Source organism: Chroicocephalus ridibundus, chromosome 15 (genome assembly GCF_963924245.1).
Source record: "Chroicocephalus ridibundus chromosome 15, bChrRid1.1, whole genome shotgun sequence".
Taxonomy (NCBI): domain Eukaryota; kingdom Metazoa; phylum Chordata; class Aves; order Charadriiformes; family Laridae; genus Chroicocephalus; species Chroicocephalus ridibundus.
In genome coordinates, this window is record NC_086298.1 from 8,914,556 (window position 1) to 8,928,626 (window position 14,071).

A 14,071-nucleotide genomic window follows, 5' to 3' on the forward strand; every position below is an offset into this window, starting at 1 on the left:
CTAATAATTGCATTAGTCATAACCTGAAAGTATTTCCCACTTACTTGGTTCCAGTTTTGCTTGCTTATCAAGCTGATTCTCATCCCTATTGCTAAAAAGATCTCTGAAATGTTACCCCACAGAGCCTGCTCTGGGACTTGAAGAGCACTGCGGTACATTTCATGGTGTGATTCCACCTCTTTTAGTGTCTAATTTTCCTCCAGTACCATTTTATCTCCTTTGCTCCATTCCAAAGTCAAACAACTATCAGTCAGGATTGCACCAGATATTAGCAAGTACTCTGTTAACACTCTTAGTAATGAGTTAGATACACAAAGAACTGCCAGATTTATGAATGTCATATTTTGTTTTGCAGAAAAGATTCTAGATTTTTAAGTACCCTCCACAATGGATAGTCACCTGCTTGACTCTCTCCCTTTTATGCCTAAGAGATACTTTTTAAAAAAATTAATACAGATCTTGTAAGCATTTTTCTGAATAAAACACTTTGCAACATCATGCCACAGATTAACTATCTAGTAGCTGTGGGTCAAACAAAAACAAAGGCAGAATGGAAATAAATAAATAAATAAATAAAGTTGGAATCAAGTATACACAAACCAAGGTAAGTTCTGACACCAAGGATCAATGGGGGATGCTCGAGGAACAGTGAGATGCCATTTGAGAACTACAAACATGAAATCAGTTAATCAACTTCTGCAGGAAACAGACAAGCTACAGCCCGTGTTAAAGTTAACCTCAACAGTACTCGTGCTCCCAGCTGCGTGGTGAGAACCCGTGCACAAGTCCCATCAGTCCCAGCACAAACAGGGTGTAAGGAGAGTTACTTGGTTAAGGCTTGGATATACTTTCAGGAGATCAATACCCACACACAGTTACACCTACCACAAGCAATGCTTATCTACCCCAGCAAAGACTATTCAAGTACTGATATCATCTCATGTTTCTTTTCCCCCACCGTGAATCTTCTACCCACATTCTGCAGAGAAACAGATTCAATTAAAATCTGCCAAGTTTTCACTGTTGATTTCCCTTCCCGCACCCCCAGACCACTGCCAGCAATTGACTACTCAGATATTTAGCCTTTGATTTTAATGCAGATCTGCAGAAATATTTTTATTGACTCTGGGTTTTCATACTTGCATAGTCGCCCTGCAAAGATAGGGGATTTAAAAAAAAATGTTTACCCTTTCTGAATGCAGCTTTAATCCGCTCAACATCTATTTTTATGCTGCTTATATTATAACCTTTTAACTTTCACCTTCTGCTCTCTACGTTGTTGGGGTTTTTTTTGTAGAAACCAGATGACATCATGACTTTCCAGTTTGTTTTCTGTATCCTTTGGCATTCTACCTCCCTTCTTTTCTCATGAATTCTCTCCACACAAGCAAATACACAAGACAGAAGAGTAGCTCTGGACACTGTTCTGTGTTGTACAGAATTGTTTCCAACTTCATTCTTGTCATGAAGGATGAGTTGCTTTTTCAAACTTCAAGATTTTCTTCAAAATACTTCACATTTGCAAGTCATCTTCTTAGCTTATCACCTTTCTAAATCCAAGCCTCTTGTGTGGAAAGTATTCAAACGCTGCCAAACTTCAAAGCCTGCAAACAGACACATTAAATGTGTGATTAGTCCCCCTGAAATTAAAGTTAAGCACATGTAATTATTTGTTTTTATAGGTTAAAAAGATGTAAAGTCAAACAAGTTCCTTTTCAAATTCTACAATTTTCTGTTATTTTTAAGTTCTCGTGAAGCTTATGAGACTAATTTCACATGTAAAGATAGCTTTTTTTATGGACATTTTAAAAATACACGCCTCATACAGAGTTATTTTTTTCCAATTCAAAGTCTGTCCTCAGATATCTTTGCACAAATCCCATTAACTTTAGTGCATGTCTAAAGGCAGGATTTGAAACCTGTAAAGAACTGGGTCACTGGACAATGGTAAGTCTAAAACAGAGATTTCTGAATTATAACAAGAGAAAAATACCTCTTCCCTCAGGCACTAAGTGAACATTCCCATTTGTCTGTAAACAATACAATTGTGTGTAAACACTTGAAATTTGCTGGGTTACATTTCATCTTTGCTCACTTTGGATTTTTCCCTTTACTATAGCTAAAAGCCGTTTGGTCCTTAGTATAGTATTTGTAGCTGATGCAGGATCATCAAAGTCCACCATCCCATGGGGCTGCCTCACTGCAGATTTCAGTGCCTGGTTCACTCCAAACTGAAAACCAGTAGCTGTCAACAACTATTTGTAAAGGGTCCCTCTCTTTTTCTGGGGTTTTTTGGTCCCCAGAAAAACTGCTTTCACATGCTGGTCATAGATACTAGCTCCTGCCTTGCCTCTATTTTTTATTTAATACTGGTAATAAAATGTCTTTATCACACTTATAGAATATGGTGCAACCAGGTATGAGATCTACAAGCAGGAAAATCAGTCCAGGAACAGAGATATTTTTTTTTTTTTTTTACAAACTAATTCTACATTTATTGTGTAAGTAAACATCAGTGAAAGAGTCTTAGGAGACTTCCATCACCATGACTGTTCTCTGCATTAGCACCTCAGATCTGTGTACTGTTCTCATATGATTGGTTTTATTCCATTACATACACTTGTTACAGCACAAAACCTACATAGTACTTAAAATCAGGCCATCCCAACCTAATCTGGCCAGTCAGGAGATATAAAAAGACAGGACAAGCCACTACGCAGTATTCAGGAGATAACTATGAGTTCCCTTTCCACATGCACTTTTCCTAGAAAGTTTACATTTGCCAGAATCATTTAGATTGTCAACCTGTTTCAAAAAAGCAAAAAAACCCCAACAAAACAAACGAACAAAATCCAAGTTACACACTAACAACATAAACTTTGTATTTTCAAAGATAATATCACCATTTAGATTTGCTTCTGCTCACAACTGTGAGGACAGCCTACTGGAATGGGCACCAGGCTTGGAATTTTAATCCAGACTATGCTACTTGTTGTGTGTGTGACCTCCAACAAAGTATTTTACCTAACTTAGTCTCTGCATCTCTACAGCCTTCCTGATTCCCTCAGTTGTCTAAGGATAACATTCAAGAATACATGACAATGTCTTAAATATTTCTGTCAAAAGTTCTGCAGGAAACACATGTTATTTCCATCATAGTTATATATTAAAAAAAAAAATCTTTCTATGCCAGTATTTTGTCCCAGGAAAGAGCATAATTATTGTTAATTACTTGAACTTTCATCAAGGTAAATCTAATTCCAGATTGCTTTTGGCGCAATTCAAGTCCCCATCTCTTACTGAGTATACTTAGAGATATAAATTTAATCTTCTTCCTTTTTATTCCATGAAGCCTAAAGACAGATGTTAACTTTTTTTCCAAACCTCAGATGTTCTTTTCCTTGTTAAATTTATACCCTTGTACTGCAGCGCCAAAGCTCTTCCAATCCCCTGTATTCTAAATTAATCCATCAATCCCCTTTCCTCTGTGTTTTTGCCCTTGGCAAATCATTAGCCCAAGGGAGAGCTCAACAGAAAAATTCAAGATTTCACTCAGACCACAGCTGAAAATATCTTTCTTCTGCCTCTGCAAAAACCTCACTATCTGAGATGCCATCTCTTGCAGATTTTTCTCTCCTTACTACACCTCCAGCTTCACTGCACAGCCACTAATTTTCACAGCTGCCCCTTCCCATTCCACTGTCTCCTCCAGCAGCCTTCCTCTGGCCTATATTTGTACTGTGTCTCTATTTGCTGTAATCAATTTCAAATAAAAATATTCTCATGTTAAGTCCTAGGGCCAGTCCTTGATTTTCTAGCTATTACCTTCTCGCCCCTTCTCAAGGCCTACACTAATATTTTAACGCCACACAGGAGATTTAGCTAAACTCATTCATTGCTTTGAAACCTCTTGATCCTAGACTTGAAAGCAGTAATTGAGATTCCTCAGATTTGTTTCTCCTTTCAATCCTTAAAAATAATGAGATAAAAGTTTGTTGCAAAAGTAGAGCTACTTCTGTCTGTTCAGACACTTTAACCACAGGCTTGCAAAGAAATATACAAAATCTATATTTAATTTGAACAAGCTGGATCCCTCACTACATGTAAAGTTATTCATGCACACGTGTTTTCTACTTCCACTCTAATGCTGCAAATCGCTCTTTTGAATGAAAGTTAGTGTTTCACTTCAGCACTGCAAATCTCCTGATCCTACTGCCTTTTGCCAAAGTTCCCCCATAGGCCGCTTCAGCACAGCATGTTGTGTACTGATTATTTTGACATAGAGCTCCCCAGTCAACAGTTTTTCATTTTTACAGCCCGTATAAAATTAGTTTTGAAAAGTGTAAAAAGTGATATTAAATATGATTGCCATAGACTTATACATTGAAAGCTGAGTTTGAAAAGGCACTTAACCTAGAAACCTGGTAGAAGTTTTGAAGCATTTGTGTGAAGATGTTGGCCATTTGGATGTTGAAGCAAAATCATAAAGGTTATGTGGAACACAAAGAAGAAAATCACACCACCTCAACCCTCCCTCCTCACACCTAAAGGTTTTGGCATGCTAGCACTTTTCTGAAGAGTGTGATGAAGAACACTACATGGAGCTCTCACTTCAGCTTCACTGTGGTGCCCATCTGCTCTAGAACAGTCAGATGTCCGGGATTAGGAAGAATGATCGCAGGGCAGCTGAAAGCTAACTTGAACCCTTTTGTCTTGAGAGAATGATGGCGATCATTGAACACTGTATCCCTTGTGAAGCCTGACCTGCCTAAACACACCCCACAGCTGCCTGGATTTTAATGTCCTCGGACAACCACCGAGGATCCCATACGGAGAACAACTGCTCACATGGAAACGCTACTTCTCAGCTCAATTTAGGAAACTGCACTCTTTCTGCACTGCTTTAGATTTTGCACTGGGATATAAAACCCATGGGGGTCGTGCCCCGCCCGGGTGAGGGGTGCCAGGGCCCTGCCTCACACTTCACCCCCGCCTTCGCCCCGTCCCCTCAGCCCTGTCCCATCCCTCCCTCCGGCCCAGCGTCCCGGCCCTGTCGGCGCCCGCCGCCTCCCGCCCCTTCAGCCGGCGGGGCCGGGTCTGCCTGTGGTGAGTATTCACCCTCACGGTCCTGGGCTGCTGCGAGCGGGGATGGCAGACGGTGAAAGCACACGCCCAGTCCCCGACGAGGTGCCCCGGCGTGAGGGCGGCGACTTCTCCCCGCCCTGAGCGGGGACGGGGCAGGGACGGTCCTCCCCCCCCACACACACACCTGCCTCCCGCCGCGCCCGGCCGCCCCTCAGACGGGGATGGGGAGGACCCTACCGCGCTGCTTACGCACTCTGCGCCCGATACGCTAGCACCTACGGCATTTGCGCAACGGGAGCCCTCTCAGGTGCAGCGCCTGCGTTGACGACATTACGGAGAATTCGTAAGAAACACTAACCTCTTTGAGGGGCTTTACGTAAGTGGCGTTCCTAGGTGCAGGCTTGGCCGCTGCTAACCCGCGTGGCTGCAGGAGCTCTGCGAACTGCAGGGAGCCCTCTCCGCGGGCGGCGGGCGCGATTACGCGGTTTACGCAAGGAGTAGCGGCCCCAGGTAGGAAACCGGCCGGGCCGAGCCCAGCAGCTTTACGTCAATTCCGTAAGGCTGCGCTGGGCTGGCCGCGAGGAGGGAGGAAACGACTGGTTCCGCGCCGCTACGGAATTGGCGCGGCGGCCCGGCATCCCCCTACGCAGTTGGCGTAAGGCTCTCTCTCAGGTGCAGGGAGGGGGCGGGCTCACGTTGCCCGGCAGCCCCAGCCTATGGGGGCGCCGGGCGCTGTCACGTGCCGCAGCCCCGCTCGCCGCTGCGGAGCCGGAGGAGCCGGACGGGGCCACGGAGCCGGGCCGGGGCCGGGGGGGCTGCGCCGGGGCCGGCGGCGAGCGGGGTGAGGCGGGCGCGCGGCGGGGCCGGCGGCGGGGAGGGGTGGCGGGCGGCGGGCGGCCCTCCCTGCGCGCCCCTGAGGGGAGGCGGGCGCCGGGCACCGCTCCTCCCACTGCACCGGGCACTGCGGGCAGGAGGCAAGGGCAGGACACGGCGCGGGAGGCGGTGCGTGAGGGGAGGGGAGGGGGGGGGCGCTGCTGCGCGCGCGGCGGCCGTTGGGGCGGGGGGTGTATGTGTGAGGGGGGGTCTCGGCGCCCTGAGGGGCCGCCATCCCTGAGGGGGCGGAGATGAGGGGCTCGGCGCCTCGGGGCGCGCAGGCGGCCGCCCTGCCCTTCCCCCGGCTGTGTACCTGTCCGCGGGCGCGCAGGTGGCCGCGGGCGGGTCAGGGTGCGGGGGTGGGGGGGGACTCCGCCGGTGTGTGAGGTGGTTCCCCCCGCCGGGCAGGGCCGGCAGTCCCGTCCCTGACAGCCCGCCATCGCCCGCCCAGGTGCCGTGGGAGGGGAGGACTGCGAGCAGCGCCGGGCTCGGCGGGCGAGCTGCGCGGTAGCCATGGCTCCCCCGCCAAAGTTTGCTCCGGCCGCGCCGTGGCGGCGCATGGCCCGGCCCCCCCCCACCGCTGCCCGGGGACGCGGCCGTGCTCCCGGTGACCGGCCTCCGCGCCCAACGAGGGGGACCCGCGTCCCGCTGGTACCGCCGCAGGTCTGAGGGAAACATCATCGCTGGGTTTGGTTTTGTTTTGCTTCCTCCTCCTCTTTCGTTCTGCATTTGCTTTGCACTGGATTTTGTTAATCATTAACCCACTAATTTTTCTGGAAGTGAGAACTTAGACGGGATAACTGAGGGGTCTCATGCAGGCTCCTGAAGTAAAGCAAAACTTGAGTTTTAAATCAACATAGAAATATGCGTTGTCTAGCTAAATGTCTTACTATTTATTTACATGGCTCTGAAAATGGTACCGTGTGATTTACAGAAAGTAAGAAGAAAATGTCCTGCTCCAGAGAGTGTGTGTTCCAAATACCTCATGCACAGAACACGGTAGTACAAAAAACTTATAAAATGGGGGGTCCTGAACATGTCCGAATTTGGGTTTTTTTTTTCTTAGCTGTATTCTAGAGTTTGTTAACATTTTAAAAAAGTTATCGTACTTTGTTCTGAAAACTTAGAAATTCTAAGCGTGGCTACAGTAAAGAAAGACTTAACTGGGCATTGTTGTCAGAACATAAGGTATTTCAAATCCCAAGTTCCAAAAAAGTGTTTGTGCAACTTTAACTTAAATTAAAATAGCTGGGCTATTTAACTTAAATTAAAATAGCTGTTTGTTCCAGTGAGTGTTTGAAACATAGCCTTCTAGGGTAAAGACAGAAAATTAAAATAATTTCCTTCATTCATGCAGAATAATTTAACATCCTTGGAAAGAATGGAGAAGGAAGGTTTGCAAAACTTGGTCTTATTTTATTTTTAAAGATATGGTAACCATTTTTGAGAGACCCAAAGGAAGCAACTGTGGAGGTAGAGAGGGCCTAGTATTTGCAGGAAGGAAGGAAGATGGAAAAGTGCTATCTGTATTTTGAGGGGAGGCCTTAAAAACAAAACTTTTGTAATGGGAAGGGAGGAAGGCCTGACAGTGTCTCTGTAGAGGTTGTATTGCTTTATTTGTACAAGGCTGTTGCTCATAGTGTCTGAAAAGCAAAAGTGTTTTCTAAGGATTTAAATAGTCCACCTATAAGATGGGCCATCAGAAATGTGTAAAACCTGGGTTGTAGTTATTTCCTGCCAGTGTAGAGAGGAAGAAGAAATCCATGTCAGCCAACTGTGGCTGGAGGTAGCTTCTACTAAATTCCTGGTCATTTTTAGGAAGTTGGACTTGCCTCTGGAAGTTCTTGGCACGTGTCACTTTCTTCTCTCTGGAACTTTACAATCATTTTCCTCTGCTTCATGGTGTAGAATGAAGGGAGAGATGGGGAGAAGAGCGGGTAAGGATTGCTAATAGTAAAGTTTTAATATTTTCAGTTTTCTCTTTCTCAGAATCTTGTCATTGATGGTACAAGTCCAGTGCTGCTTTGGCATTTCTAGTGGAGTCTTTAGTCCTTGCTAACTTTCTTATTCCTGTTTCTATAACGGGGTTTTATTTGCATAGGCTGTTAATCCAAACATCATTACTATTGACAATATTGTCATCTCTCCACAAAGAAGATGCTGAAGTGCCAGTTCTTGCTCCAGGTGGTTCACAGGTTAAATGCAAGGTAGAAGTCTAGGACTTAATTTTTTGGGGAACTGGAGATAGAACCTCTCTAGAAATACTTGTGTTTGGTGCTGGGGGGAGCCCCAGGTGGTAACTGATAATGGGTGTTGCTGAAAAGTGACCAAATCCAGCCTTGTGGTTTGTCCTAGAAGAAGGAATTTCAGACATGATTGATTTAACACCAAAAGTTCCGAAGCAACTGAGAAGAAAGAGGGAATAAATGGAAAGATATAACAGAAGATGGCAAAAGGCATGCCATGCCTAAATGTGAAAGGAGTAGTTGAAACTTCAGTGGATATGCAGATTTCGGTGACCCTTGTTTGTGACTTGTAAGCAGCTTTTTCTATGGATGTTCATTCAATAACAGAGCTCTCTTCTCTTGAAGCCCCTCAGTTAATGTTCCTCAAAGGCCTGTGGGTGAACTGAGATTTTTTTTTTTCTTTTTTCAACTGTGAAATCCTGTTTGGAAATAAAAAAAAAAAAAAAAGTAGTCTAAGAAGCTGCTTCATGTTGTGAAAAACTGCACTGTAGAATCATAAAAGCTGCACTTTTTCCACGTTGCTTTGGAAGCAGCTGAACTTTGTAACTTGGCATGTAAATAGAGCTCTTTGAAGAGCACGTCCATGGCTGGAAAGAGGGGGAGAGAGAAGTGCCCTGGCTGGTTAGCAAGCTTTTGAGTGTGTAAAAAGCCACTGTGAGCATGCTTTTTGAAGTATCTGTCAAAACACAGAAGAGAAATTTGCAGAATCTTGTCCTTGGTTGTGGTGATGTTCATACACCTAGAATTGGCCAATGTGTCTAAGCGTAAATATGAAACAGGAAAACAGTGGCCGTTTGTGTATTTCCGTAGACTGGGTGAAGGAGGGCACTCAGGGCAGTTGAGAGGAAGGTACCCAGGAATGTGTTGGTCATCCGAGGGAGATGCTAGGTGAGTGAGGATGCAGAGGTTCCATCTACACCTCGCCATGCTAACTTTCAGTTCTTGGCGAGTTAGGATTTATGGTAAGTCTAGCCTTGCTGACAGAGGACTTTAGCATAGCATTTTGATTTCTGTAATTTACTTTGTATTGAGGTTGGGGGAGGGACAACTTTTCTGTTCTAACAACATCCACACGAGGAGCACTTGGCTGATGTAGCGTCCTGGATTTGCTATAAACTGAGCAATATTGGCAAGTAAAGATTGCTTTACTGCTGTATATGCTGCAGTGATGAAATCAAAAGGAAAATTCCTGTTTCAAGCAACATGAAAAACAGTTACAGATTTAAATAGCAGAAAAATGCAAGTCTCAAACATTTCTGTAGAAGTCATAGTTTGAGTACATTTTTTGTACTTGCAGTGGGATTTAACAAATAAAACTTTGTACTTCATACTTAAGAAAACAGAAGCCTAAGCTGCCTTACCTGAAAATATTTGATTATATTTTAAATTAAAAACGATAATTGATACAAGCTATGAGACCTAAGATGATATTTTTTTCCAGTTGTATTTCTGTATTTCTTGGCATTTATGTAGTTTTTGCTTCTTATATGCAAGTCTTTCACTGAGCAACGGGGACAGAAAACATAGATAGTGGCACGTGCACTGTGTCAACTCAGATGAATAGTGTTTCTACACTATTTTAACTTTTTTGAAAACCTTAGTTCATGTCTCTCTAAGAAAAAGCATGTATAGGAGTTCTTACGAATAATACGAGTGAGTTGCAGTTTGGATTTTTGGACTCTATTTTGTAGCTAAATTACCTTCTGTTTCTGGTTCTCTTACTCTAAACATCATGGAATGGAAGAGGAATTGTTGGACCTCACTCCATGTTGATCTATTGCCTTGTATTCATACTTTTGCTTTGCAATGCATATACTGACCTTTCTGTTAATGTCCTATGTGGTATAGGAGTGTAGACAAGGTGCTGGTTATAGAAGCATAAGAAAAAATTCAGGGTATGTAATTTGTTCTGCTGTTACTGAAAGGTATGTAAAGCATGGTATTGGGCTGCTCTGTCCCTCCTCCTTTGCTGGCTAAAACCAAGAACCCTGAGACTAATCCAATGCGTGGATTTTCCATGCAGCTGAGCAGGGCCGCTGTATTACGGGGCCACCTGCACATTTGGTGATTGGCTTCTCAAGTAGTAAAGGCCATGGATTATTAAAACCCATGCCCTTGTTGTTTTACTCCATTGATTTTTCTATAACTGTGCAAAACTTTATAACTTCTTTGTAGTAAAATATTTTCATAATATTCTGGTAAATTAAAGTGTAAATGGATGTTGAAGAGGAATAATCTTGTGAAATTGAAACTGCTAACTCATTTTAGGGGATCTTTTGGATTGTGGAAACTTAAATGATCCTGCCGCATGGGTTGATTTAAACTAGTTCTCTTATGTTGTGGTTTGGCATACTGTTTAAGAGCCTCAAGATGCTACTTGTGATTGACATAACAAAATGTAAATTATATGCTGTTTTACTAGGCTCTAATTTATCTGTCCTAAGGTTTGTGTACCAATAGTAATAACCTTTTCTTACAGTAATGTTTCTCTTTCATGTAATGTCTACATAGGGGAATTAAATGGCTCTTAATTGTATGCTTAAAAATAAAATAAAATTGGGGTGTGTCTGGCTAGCACAGAAAACCAAGCTTTGCTGCTGCTTGTTCTTTTTGTGCATTTACTTTAAGTTGACTTTATTGAAAAATTAAATGTTTGAATTTCTGGTTGGGAAGAATGTTCTTGCTAGTGGGTACTCAGGAGATGTCAGAGAACTTGAAGAATTCTTAGAAAACAGAATTGATTAAGATTTTAGACCTTAAACTTTGATGTAGTTAGTGCTGAAGAAGTGAAATGATATTGAAGCAGAACTTGGCATTTGGCTTTATGGTGAACTCAATGGTGAGAAACTGATGTTGCCTCTTAAAAATTGCCCCTTAGTAGAAGCAGAAGAGGGCAAGTTGATTTTGGAGGCCTTTACTTCTCTATTTCCTCTGATTCTTGGGAGGGGAGGTGCTTTCACTAAACACATTTCTTGTTTGACTTGTAATACAGCAAATTTGAGTGTTAGCGTAGTGTTTTACGTATTGGGCCCTAAAGTGTCTTTAGAGTTCTCTGAAGCACAGGTATGATGTTACATGTGAAAATGTTTCTCCCAAACTATTGGATTAATTTAGTTGATTATGACTCTAAACAAAATCTTCCTCTAGTCCTAGTTCTCAGCTGGCAGTACCTGCCTTCCTGGAAAAGTGTAAACAGACTACAGGTGTGTATGGAGCCTCTTTGAAGCTGGCTTGGAAACAAGTATTGTGTGTTTCTAGAAATGAGCTTTGGCAAAACAGTCACTGGAGACGCTGAGGAGACTTGAGGCTTGGGAGCAGGATCTTCTTGGGCATGCAACACTGCTGATTTCCTCCAGTGAGATTTTGCCATAAAATGGTTTATCCTAGTGTGGATGATATTGTGAAATCGATACACCTTTTTTATTCTGTATTTTAAAGGGTGTAGGCTGGGTCCTGTAAGAGTGGACTGTGGTAAGTCCTAGTTAATCTTGGAGGAGGCATAAAAAAATTTCTGTATTTGTTGCAGGGCATTGGGTGGCTCTGACTTTTTGTTATGTAGCAGCCAAAGCATTGTTACCAAGAGCCTATTTAACCCTTTCTACGTGATATCTCTCTTGAATGTCCCCATATTTGCTCTTTAAAAAGATTGTATATAATTCAGCAAAGAAACAAGCTGGCATGCTGCACCCCACTGAATTTAGTTGCCATTGTTGAAATAGGTGATGGTCTTAAAATTGCTAGCTGGTATATAGCTGAATAAAGAAGGTATTTAACTAAAATGCTCCTTTTACAGCCTGCTTAGCAAAGCATTGAATGGTGTACTAAACATATCACATGGAGACTGGGTGAAAGCCTACAGTTAAGACAGTACAAATCAGTTAATTTAAAAAAAAAAACCAAATTACAGCTTGTATAAAAAAGAAAAAAAAAAAAGGCATTTGAGTTCTCTGTCCTACAGGAGTCAGCTGTCAAGAGTGAAGCTGTACTGTTTCTCTTACGGTATGTAGCATGATCCTAAAGGCTCCAACGGTGTAACCTTATGTAGATAAGATGAATGGCATTGGGTTGTGGATGTTTTTGTTAATCATAGAAACAAATAACATGTTATCAGAGCATCTGAAAGTGCTGACTAATGTGTGTTAACATTTAATCAATTTTGGAGTTGGATTTGAATAACAGCTATTTATGTGGTGTTAATTACGCGGTCCTGGGCATGGCAAGGACTGGTGAGAAGTGCAGGCTGGCCGCGGTGCTCCCGCGGCGCTGAGCCGGTGGGGAGTGGTAGCAGTCGGCACAACCGGCACGGCTGGTTTTTCCAGCTATGCTGCGAGGAAGCTGTGTGATGTTCTGATAGGTGTGTAACTGATGCTGAGTTTGGGTGAAGACATCAATTTTCCAGTACGAAGAAAAGAAGAAAAATTAGTCACTTATTCCTATTTTTTTTGATACTTCTATGCTGAAGGGGCAGCTCTTTGCATATGGAAACTTGCTCTTTTTCTCTGGTTATGGGATGCTGTAGTTTGCTTTCTGACCCTCCACAAGCTTAGTACTTTTCTGCTTTCTTTATCTACTTTGCTTGATTTCCATATGTATAATAGGACAATTTTTGAGTATTTGCTTTAATGGAAAAGACCCTGGAATAGAAGGGGGAGCTGTAGGTGTACAGTGTGTGTCTTTAGGGAGCGAAGTACCACCGAATACGTGCAGCCACTGGAAAGCTGAGGTATCATGGGGACCAGTAGGGGACATAGAGCTTCAAGTAAGATAATGGAAAGGAAGGGGTTGCAAGGAATCCATAAAGGACAAAATGGAAGACTATAAAACTTTATAAAACTAAAAGACTATATAAAGTGCTTGCAGAGGAAACTGAGGATGGAAGGTACCCATAAAAATCTGGTAAGTGTTTAGCCTTGTAATATCATATTTTGTGGTAATTGTGCACCTCAGAGCCAAGCCTGGACTGACTTTAGAGTAGTAAGAGAAATTTCAGGTTGGATTGTACTTTACTATGGAGGTGGATTCTATAATTCTGACTGGCTATTTTTTTTCTTTTTATGTAGCATGCCTAGGTGGGGTCTTCTGTTAATATGATAGTTTAGATGAGTGTTAGTTATGTAACACCTTGCCCTAACACAAAGAGAAAAAAAATGTGCGGCCTCAGTTCTCGGCTTCTGCAGTTCCTTTCCTGAACAATAAGTGCAGTGAGAACTGGATATTTCTTTTTTTCTTTTTTTAACCTTAAATTAGACTGAAATCCTCCCTGAGAACCTGTTGAGGCCAAAGGCTGGACTCTTAACTAAAGTGAAGGAGCCTGGGCTCATTTTATCTGCCTCACAAAGACTTTTGACATTTCTGAACTGAGAAATGAGATCTCGGATCTAATCTTGGATATCTGCTCGAATTATTTTGTAAATGCATGTGGCACAGAGACTTGGAACACCTGGATTTCTTCTCCTCTTCCACTTCCAATCCTAATCTCTTTCTCTACTCTGATAGCTGGTTTAGCCCTACAGAAGATGAGAGGAAAACATAAATGCCCCAGAACTGGTTTCTCCCATCTTTGCTTTGAAAAAAACCTTTGCCATGTCATAGATTCTTAGTGATTATCATCTTTTCAGAGAGATAAAAGTGTTTAGTAAGCAGCTATTCAACATCCTAACGCTTCATGATCTCTTGATTTGATGTCTAGATAATTGGACTTAACAAATAGATTAGAGCTTCTTTGGTTACCTGGTTATGTTGTCCAAGTCTTTAATCATATAGAGACTTAATTTGTTTCTTTACAGTAATCAGCTATGCCTTTTGGATGACCTTAAAGAGGGGTGGATGTCTCACTGGGCCTCTGTAGACTTGAAATGTGGTGTTTC

The 14,071-nt window shown here is 42.9% G+C and overlaps 1 protein-coding gene across 25 annotated transcripts in view; it reads left to right on the top strand.

Annotated features, from left to right (window-relative positions):
* The first annotated feature begins 5,788 nt into the window (after window positions 1-5,788).
* STRBP (spermatid perinuclear RNA binding protein) overlaps window positions 5,789-14,071 on the top strand; it is a 79,810-nt gene continuing 71,527 nt past the window's right edge. For 13 of the 25 annotated variants that reach the window (XR_010073432.1, XR_010073434.1, XR_010073427.1 and 10 more), the window contains exon 1: window positions 5,808-5,926. The gene's annotated coding sequence lies outside the window, so the exon portion shown is untranslated. Of the gene's footprint in view, window positions 5,927-5,972; window positions 6,088-14,071 lie in introns of those variants that run through there. The other 12 variants (XM_063353345.1, XM_063353346.1, XM_063353341.1 and 9 more) reach the window with 9 other exon arrangements.